General features: G+C 46.6%; 1 long non-coding RNA gene across 1 annotated transcript; it reads left to right on the top strand.

Moving 5' to 3' along the window:
- Positions 1 to 1,707: 1,707 nt before the first annotated feature.
- On the top strand, positions 1,708 to 5,482 carry LOC127550584 (uncharacterized). The gene is made up of 3 exons (XR_007950887.1): positions 1,708 to 2,549; positions 2,807 to 2,975; positions 4,812 to 5,482. It is a non-coding gene; the product is annotated as an uncharacterized LOC127550584 (long non-coding RNA).
- Positions 5,483 to 10,165: the final 4,683 nt, after the last annotated feature.

The following is a 10,165-nucleotide window of genomic DNA, read 5'->3' as shown; positions in this document are numbered from 1 at the left end:
TGAGTCCCTGAAGGAGTTTTCTAGGACTCAGTGTGATATAATATTTTGCCATCTGACAAATACCATTCATTCTTTTTTCATACCAATTTTCCAAGCAGTCCCTGCTACAAATATTTTATGCCATTGTCCTCATCCAATTAACAATTAAAAAAAAAATCTAACTTCAGATCATAGATCTAGAACTGGATAGAAATTTAAAGGCTGTCTAATAGAATTTGTCTATTTTACAAATGAGGCTCCTGAAACTTAGAAAGGGTAGTTTACTTTCCCATGATTAGATTATAGACCATACATCCCCAGGTTTTGATTGGGAAAGTCTGATGCAAGCAAGCACATAAATGAGGCACACTGTGGCCCCTCCACTTTTGGAAAGCATTGCCATTGCTGCCAATCTCAAACCCAGTTTAACAATTCTCATGCAGTACTCACCAAGGTCATCCCCCCTCTCGCCAATGTTATCTCCTTTTCCTCCCTCTTTGGCTCATTAGAGGATCTCAGGGACCTCCCATACTCTGAGGAAAGGAGGAGAAATCCCATGGGTCCAGATCTCTCATTTGGTCCTCATAATACCTTTATGAAATCGAGGAGCTATTTTTCCATTTGGCAAATAAAAAAACTGAGTCCCAGATATGGAGAATAACATACTTAAGCTCAGATAGAAAATTAGTGGCAGATTTGGGATTTGAATTCCTGAAAGTCATCTTGGAGTTCTTGACATGTTACCAGGCTCCCTGACCTGAAGAGGATGGACAGACATAGAAAACAGTTGGGATAGCAGGTGTTGCTCCTGCCATCAGTATTCATTTTACTGTTGCCAGAGACATATCCAGACTTTTTCCCAATAATATACAGGAAGGAAGAAGGAAGAAGGAAGGAAGGAAGGAAGGAAGGAAGGAAGGAAGGAAGGAAGGAAGGAAGGAAGGAAGGAAGGAAGGAAGGAAGGAAGGAAGGAAGGAAGGAAGGAAGGAAGGAAGGAAGGAAAGAGGAGGAAGGAAAGAGGAAGAAAGAAAAGAGAGACTGAAATAGAACAGAAAGACAAATAAAGAGATAGGAGCGACAAAAACAAACAATATAGGACAGGGGGTGAAATGGGGGGAGAAATTAAAGCAGGCATAGACGGACACCAAGGGGGAAAGAGAGACCCATGGAAAAGGAGCTACAGAGACAGCAGCAGGGACCAAGAGAAAAGCCCAGGTAGAACAGAGAGACAAAGAAAAGAAAGACAGGAGAGACAGAGGGAGACAGAGCTGGATAAGAGAGACAGAGAGTGTGGGGTGGGGAAGGCAGAGATAGGGAAGAGATAGGAGAGAGACAGATAGGAGAGGTGGAGAGGAAATAATGAACCCATGCTTTTGGCAGTGGAGTTTTAGTTAATCAGGCAGCCGGAGAAAATGTGTCTGTACTTGGGGCGCAGAGACAGCTTAGTCCACACAAAACTAATTGTGTTTCTTGTCCCCTCCTCCTCCTTTTCTCAGACTCCATCCATCACGTTTGCTTCCCTTGGGGCATTTCCTGGAAATGATGCCTCTGCGGGAAATAGGGCTGGGCCCTCATTTGGACCTTTTTACTGCTCCCCCTTAGACAACAATCAGTCCCCATCAGCAGCTCCTGGAGCTGCCACTCACACACACCAGCAGCCCACTGTCCTCAGCAAAAGCTGAAGAAAGGAGAAGGGAGAGGGAGGGTGGGAGGGGGTGGGGAGGCAGAGAGAGGGACAGAAAGAGGGGGAAGGAGAAATAAGGGCCCTCTCCCTGAAGCCTCAAGCTTCAGTTTAGAGGGAGGAAAAGAAGGAGGGAGGTTGGAGGGGGGGTGGGAAGAAGGGGTAGAAAGGAATGAAGAGAGAAAAAACATTCATTCCTGGACTGGCGCACTGAGCTAGAGTTGTGTAATCTTGAGCAAGTCCTTTCTCAGAAGTCCAATAAAGGAACTGGACTAAATGATCTCTAAGGTTGCTTCCATCTTAACATTCTGTTGTTTCATCCCTCCCAGCTCTTATATTCTATAGAAATATGAATTTGGGGTGAGTATCTGTCAGGGCAAATTCATCATCTTCGTGGTGAAATTTCATATTCTTTCTGAAAGAAAAAAAAAGCTGCAACCATCCTTTCCATGCAGTGTTAGGGAACGACAATTATCTCTCCCCTTCACACTCACACACACACTCTCAGCAACCTCTCTCCTATTCTTACCTCCCATCTCCTCTGTACGTATCCTGTATATACCTAGTTATTTCCGTATTATGTCTCCCGTCAGAACATCCACTCCCTGAGGTTGGGACCAATTTTGCCTGCCTTTGTCTCCCCCATCCCCAACCTAGTGTCTGATATGGAGTGAGGCTGGACAAATGCTAGTCGGCTGCCTGCTTGGGTTGGAATGAGAAAATTCCTTTCGGCTCCCATCATGCCCTTGGCCATTATTATTGGGTCATGCAAATTACCTTGGAGATGACTCTAGGCAAAGGGAAGCAGGTGACCTTTGTCCTGCACTGCTGTGGTTGAACCCAAATTGATGCTTCTCCCGACACAGAGGCTGGACCATTTGTAAAGAAGGTAAGGAAGCCTGCAGGCACGAAAGGCCGGGGGATGATGGAGAAAGCGCTAATTTGGTTTTGGTGAGAGTGAGTGTGAGTGAGTGTATAAGAGCCTGTGTGTACGGGGGTTATCCGTGCATTTGTGCAAGCGATGCCCCCACACGCGAGGGTTTGCGCCCGTCACGGTGTGTCTGTATGTGTGGGTGTGTCTCCAAGCGTGTGTTTGGGCGCGTCCGGGATCACACAGCTTGGAATCCTCCATTTCCCCTACTCCAGGATGCAAATGAGGAAGCTGAGGCCCAAAGACGCGTTCCCCAAGGCCGCCCGCGTCAAAGGGGCAGAGCCCGACTTCAGACCAGGTTCTTGGCCAGTCTCCCAGCCCCTCTTGCCAGCGCTCAGAGAGGGGAAGCGATTTGTTCAAGGTCACCCCGACTACCAGCGGCAGGTGAGAAAGTGGAACCCGCGTCCCCTGCCCCAGACTCTGCGTTCTTCCCTCTGGGCGCGGGCGCGGGCGCGTGTCCGGACGCGGGAGGGCGGGGCGCACACGGGCCCTCCTGAGCGGCCTCGACCTTAACCCCGTGAGTCTAATGCAAGTGTTGGTGTCTCTGAATTTCGGTTTCCTCCTTTGTCAGAGGAGGTAGCTCTTAGACTTCAGATGGTGTGTGCAAAAGCGCTTTACAAGCCGCGAGGGAGGGCTATAAAAATATAAAGCCGCGAGGGCCGTTATCATCTAAGGGCAAGGACCCGAGAGCCCGCGGGCCGAGGGGCAGACTTTATGCCGGAACCGGCCGTGGGGGGGCGCTGTGGCCAGGCTGACCTCCTGGGGGAGAACTCCCTCCTGGAGCTGGTCCCCACGTGAGCGCGTCTCACCACCAGCTTCCTGTCCAGCGCCTCCTCTCACTCGGGAACAGTCATCGAACCGAGGCTGCCACTGTGTCTGGGAAGGCCTTCTCGCCCGACGTGGCTCCGCTCAGCCTGCCTTCCATTTTACCCTTCTCTGTCCTTCTGGGGTGCTCATATTGCTGGGCGGTTGCTGCTCGGTCACTGTCAGCCATCGGAGACTCTGTGACCGCATTTGCAGAGATTCTGGGAGGTTTCCTTCTGAGACAAACAGGGCTAAATGACTTGCTAGAAAAGGTCTGAAGCCAGATTTGAATTCAGGAAGATGAGTCTATCGGACTCCTGGGCCCGCACTCTCCACTGTGTCACCTCACTGCCCAACCCTGGCGATCAGTCTCCCTCTCACAGAATAAAGGCCATTCCTTTTTTGTCTTTTTATTTCCAGTCCTTGGCATAGTTTCTAATATAAAGTACTTAATAAGTGCATTTTCATCTCCTCATTTTATCATAGAATGTCAGAGTTGGAAAGCCTGGAGACCCTCTCAGAATGGTTTTAGATGCATAAAATAAAATACATAGGATTATAAAGAAAACTAATCATATTTAATTATTTTCATAATAAATTCACACGTTTCAGGTTAAAAACTTCTGAGCTAATCCAACTCTCATTTTGCAAAAGAGGGAAACCAAGGTCAGGTGAGTGGCAGATCTAATACTCAGACCTCCTCAATCCCAGAGCAGGTTCTTTTTACTGAATGATATTGTCACCTAGAGAATTCATAATATCACAGATTGTTGACCTGGAAAGGACTTAGAACATAGAATGTCAGAACTGACTGGAACTTTAGAGGTCATAGTCTAGCTCCATTCATTTTGCAGATAGGGAAACTGAGGTCTAGAGAAGGGAACTGCTGTGCCCAAAGTCACACAGCCTAGCTGGTAAGTTTGTGTGTATCTGTATGGATGGAATACCATCCATCTGTCTATCTGTCTGTCTGGCCCCATGGTTGCTCAGAGTGCTGCCAATCCCACCTTTCATCCTCACATCGATATTTTTGCTCCCATGAAATCTCTGCACATACTTTCTCCTGTTAATAAAGACATACATTTTCTGAACATGTTTCCAACTTCCTTTTTTTCCCCCTCTGAGAAGTGGGGAGGTCGTTTTGGATCCTGGGCCCCTCTCCCATGCAGGAGCTTGGGTCCCTATTAGTGAGCTGAAATGCCACATAATTAGAAATACACCAGCAAACACCATTATTGTCAAGAGGATGCGAGCACACACAGTAATGAAGCAATTATTAATGAGCAACTGCAGGGTTGTCATTAATTTAAGCTTTTAAGGATCACAGAATAAGGCAAGTTAAATGTTACAATGAGACAGGGCTGTGAGATTTATCAACACTCCGAGCTGCTCAGCTTTTGTCTGGTTTCTTTTCAGGAATTGAAATATATGACACCATGCAGGAATAAAAGGAAGAGAGGCCGGGGGCTGTGGTGGAAAGAAGGCAGGCCTGGAAGTCAGGAGTCCAGGCTTGGATCTATGCCTCTGACGCCTACTAGCTGACTGATCTTGGGCCACTCTGGCCCATTATTCTTGTCTGTAAACTGGACCTCCTTCAGCCATGGTGACAAAAACATTTTATAAGTCTTAAAGAACTACAGAAATAGGGCCTGTTCCCAAAAGCAGGGGGTCTCACAGCAAGACCAGACCTTTTGCTACCTGTCACCCACCACTCACATCATCCCTCCTGCTCACATTTCTCCACCTTTGGAAACTGTCTTGGGGGGAGGGGTTAAATGCCTCACAAAACTCATTTAAAAAAGTGTTTCCATATTCTATAAATGAATTTTGAGAGACTCAAGAACTCTAATCAATGCAGAGACTGGCTGTGATTCCAGAAGACCAATGATAAAATATTCTGCCAACCTCCTGACAGGTGAAGGGCACAAAGTACAGAATGAGACCAGAGTTTTGGAGAACACAGGAAAAATGGGAAGTTGTTTGACTAGACCATATATATTCATTACAAGGGTTTTGTTTTTTTTAAATGGAGAAGGGAGAAAAAAATAAATTTTTGTTCATTAAAAAAGATAAAATGTAAAAAGTAATTTGAAACATGTAATCTTTTAAAAAAAAGTTTTCTCTTCCAGTCCATCTATTTGGGGACAGAAGGAAAAAGAATCCCCAAGGGGAGTCCCTGGGCAAAGAAGTTTCTTTCCCTCCCCCAGGTATGTGTGCCTATCAAAGAGGGCACCTTTCCATTCCAGCTATGTCACAAAGTGTCTCTCTGCCCACATCTACAGGTAATCTGGTTCTTCCCAGGCAGGAATGAACATTCTAACATGGGGCTGAAAAGAAGCTTAGAATGCCCACGGTGAAACATAGAATGTCAGAGTTAAAGGGGATTATAGAATGTTGAAACAGAATAAGAAAACACAGAACCTGTAATAAGATAAATAAATAGATATGTAAACAAACAAATAAATGAATAAATAAATACAAACAAATAACTATGGATGAATAAATAAATAATAGAACATTAGACAGCCAGAAGGCAGTGACTTGCCCAAAATTGCCTAGAGAATCAGCGGCAGGAAAACTTGATGCCCTCTCCAAGGCCCTTTCTGCCCACCATGCTCTCCCCTTTAAAAACAAGCATTCGGGCTCAGACAGGACTAGGGCCATCCTCACTCCAGCCCAGTTTTAGCCCAAGACAACAAAAGAAAGAAAAACTCAATGTTTCAGGCTCCCTTAGGCTCTCCCGCCTTTTTTGCTTTGTTACAGACGGCTCAGCAGCCAGGGGTCACTCCTTCCAGACCACCAAGCGAAAGACTTGACAAACCAACTCCAAGGCACTCGACCAGCTTGCCTGGCCTCCCTCCTAGGGCCATGTGAGGAAATGTGGATCTTTGGGGGGATCGGGGAGGCAGTGGGGTGAAGCAACTTGCTCAGGGTCAGGTGCGGGAGGTGCTGCTGACTCTGGGCCGGAAGCACTGTACCATCCCGCCGCCTCTGCTTCGCGGACCTTAAATTTCTGTACTACCAATTCCCCTCCTCCCCCATCTCGTACTTGGTCCAGAGTCCGAGGGCAGGATGCACCATCTCCCACCCGGCAGATATCCTTTCCGCCACAGGAAGCCCCAGCCCGCGGATGCTTTTTATGAGTGTGAACACGTGACACCTGCCCTGTGTGCATGTGTGTAGGCGCCCGAGTCCAGGGGCGCGGAGCCTCTGTGTACATGTGGACACGCATGTTCTGTGGGTGCGGATGGAGAGGGCGCATTTCTGCACCTCCCCCAACGCACGCGAGAGGGTGGGTACGTGCAGGTCGGGGAATTCCAAGGGCAGCACTGGGGGCTCCCGCTTGTCACGTGCACGTGGCGGGGGTGGGGGTGGGGGCTGCTGTAGAGCCGTGTGGAATTTCGAGTCCTAATTGTCCAGAGGAAGCAGGAGCATAATGAAGTGATTACAAATGAGGAGCTGCCGGGATGCTGTTAATTTGGGCTTTAACGAACGCTGACTAAGGCAAAGCTTAGTGTTAACATGGAAGCAGATGAGCCCGAGTGACACGAGGCTGATTCAGGGACAGTCCTCCCTCCGCCCGGAGATGCACATCCAAGGGCCTCGGACGCTGAGATCCTGGCAGGGAGGCAGCCAGGTGGTGGAAAGCCTTGAGTGCTGTGCTCAGGAGTTTGAACTTGACCCCGCAGCCGACAGGAGCTGCTAGAAATTTTGGAACGGAGGGATTTCACACTCCGAGGTTATCAACACGAGTGTTCCTTCCGACCCCAAAGTCCCCACTCCGCTACGCTGTAATGGACACTTCTTCGTAAAATGCATCTCCGCCATGGCCAGCCCTCTGAGAAGCGCTAGGTCAGACTGCAAAGGCAGCTGGGGGCAAGGCCCAGCTTCAAGGGCCTTCTGGCCTACGGAACCTGCCTCGGCCTGAATGTGGGGGTGGGAGGGTCCTCCCCGCCGAACCGAGGCACCAAAGGAGGGCAGCCTGGGAGAAAGATCAAGCAACGTTCAATAAGGCGCTGTGCCGAGCACTGAGGAGACCAGAAAAGGCAAGAGAATCCCTCTCCCTGATAACCTCATAATCTAACGGGGGAGACACTGTGCAAACAATTATAAACAAATAAGTTACACACAGGATAAACAGGAAATAACTAACAGAGGGAAGACATTAAGACAATTAACATATTATAATTAACATAATTTAGAAGGCGCGAGGAAGGCTTGCTGTAAAAGACAGTGTTTTAGTTAGGACTTAACGGAGGCAGAGCTGAGGAGGGGGAGCATTCCAGACTTGAGGGACCACCAGAGAAAATGCCCAAAGCCAAGAAATGGGGCATCTAGAACATTCAGGAGGTCAGTGCCACTGGATCAAGATTACGGACGTGGTGTTGAGTAAGGGGTAAGAAGAAGGAAGGTTTTGAAGGAAAAATAGAAAATTTGGTATTTGATCTGGAGGCGACAGGGAGCCCGTGGAATTTACTGAGTGGGTGGGAAGGGGGACATGATCAGATCTGCCCTTGAGGAAAACCACTTTTGTGACTGAACGGGGCTAGATTAGGAGACTTAAAGCAGACAGACCCACCAGGAGGCTCTTGCAGCAATTGGGGCTTAAGGTAATGATGCCCTGTGCTAAAGCGGTGACAGTGACAGAGGAAAAGAAATGTTGCAAAGGTAAAATCGTCAGGCATTAGCAACAGCCTAGGTATGAAGGGGGAGAAATAGCCAGGAGACAGGATGATTCCTGGATTGTGAGACAGGGGACTCAGAGTATGGTGGTGCCCTTTACAGTGAGGGGGAAGGCTGGGGACAATTTAGAGGGAAACAAAATGAGTTTCATTTTGAAAGTGTTTAGTTTAAGATGTCTGAAAAGCATATGAATGTTGAAAACTATCTTTGTATGTATCTTGAAAATAAAAAGCTATTATTAAAAAAAAAAAAGAATGAGATATGGAAGATCAGCAAAGGAGACAGAAAAGAAGCACTAAGATAGGTAGGAGGAGAACTAAGAGAGTGGTATCCCAGAAACCTAAAGAGAAGAGAGAATCAAAGAGGAAGGAGTGATCAGTAGTGTCAAAGGCAATGAGATTGAAAAAAGTTCAAAGAGAATGAGAAAAAAAAAACCACTGGCTTTGGCAAATAAGAGATCATTGCTAATTTTGGAGAGCAGTGTCAGTGGAATAAGGTTAAAAACCAGGTTGAAAGGGGTTAAGATGAGAGTGGGAGGAGCAGAAGTGAAGGCCAACACTGGAGAGGTGGTAGTGTCAAAGGAAAAAAAGATGAAATTATGGAGGCAGGAAAGGTATCAGGAAAGGTAGTCATTGTAAGTGACTTTTTCAAGGAATTTAGCTACAAAGGGCAGAAGAGATATAGAATGGTAGTAGGGATGGATGGATCAAGTAAGGATCTTTTGATGATGGGAGGAACATGAGCATGTTTGTGGGCAGTAGAGAATGAGTTGAAAATTAAGTAAGAATGGGGATGATAGAGGGGGTACTCTATTAGAGGAATACAAATGGAATGAGTTCTCTTGAGTAGACAGTGCGGTTAGCCTTGGTTAAGAACATCATGTGAGATGGATGTTTGTCCTTCAATCTTGAAGAGGACCATGACCATCAGGGACAGGTTTTTTTTTATTTGTTTGTTTTATTTTATTTATTTTGCTGAGGTAATTGGGGTTAAGTGACTTGCCCAGGATCACACAGCCAGGAAGTGTTAAGTATCTGAGACTGGATTTGAACTCAGGTCCTCCTGACTTCAGGGCTGGTGTTCCATCCATTGCCCCATCTAGCTGCCCCCTGACATCAAGGAAGTATTACCATGACATACAAATAAGTTGGATTTAAGTGAGGGAGGGGTGACCAAAGTCACCTGCCTCACTTTCCCATCCAGAGCCATCTGGGTCCAGTGGCCAGATCTAGATCAGGATGACTGGAGATGGCCCTGTGCAATGGGATGCAGCCTTTTTAATGGCCTCTTTCATCTAGTCAATCAATTAATCAATCAATCAATGAGTGAATGAATTTGGGAGGGGAAGAATCTTGGGGTTTCTGGCCAAGAAAGAAATGACTGCTATTTGCATTCACTTAGGAGTGAGGAAAAAAATAGTGGCAGAGGCATCTGAGTAATAGGAGATGAAGAAGAGAGGAAAAGAGAAATCTCATGCTAAATTTTTCCTATAAAATGTGAGACAAGGTTCTTAGCTGACAGTTGGAAAAGGAGCACCATGGGGAGTTTGAGGAGGGATGAAAAGGAGAGTAGGATACTAAGTTTACAAGGAAGGTATAGCAGATTTACTAGCCCAGTTGAGGTTGCATAAAATAAATATGTAGTGGACCAAGTCAGAATGGTTACATGATTTTCTGCGCCTTCATTCAGCAGCTTATGTGTAGGAGTGAAGGCAGCAAGCAAATGGTGGGAGTGATCCAAGGCTGATGCTTGACAGGGCATAATTAGTGAAATGATAACAGGCTAGGGATTCAAGAGGAGGACAATGTAGAGAGTTGAACTGGGGAAAATTGAATTGGAGAATTAAAGCCGAGGAAAAAAGAGATTTTCTATTATAGGAAAGAATGGAGGGGTTAAGGGATTGAAGGTCATAATATGGACAAAAAGTAGGATTATGTAAGGAAAGGCAGAGGGAGAAGCAAAAAGCCAATAGATTGTGGTTGGATAAGGGAATTTCAGAATTCTTGAACACAGAAGAACATTTGTGAGTAATGAAAAAATTAAGAGTATGACTATTTTTGTGTGTGGCTGAGATGGAATGTGGGAGC

Source organism: Antechinus flavipes, chromosome 2 (genome assembly GCF_016432865.1).
Source record: "Antechinus flavipes isolate AdamAnt ecotype Samford, QLD, Australia chromosome 2, AdamAnt_v2, whole genome shotgun sequence".
Classification (NCBI taxonomy): Eukaryota; Metazoa; Chordata; class Mammalia; order Dasyuromorphia; family Dasyuridae; genus Antechinus; species Antechinus flavipes.
Note: the sequence above shows the minus strand (reverse complement) of the source record. Positions and strands in the feature narration are given on the sequence as shown.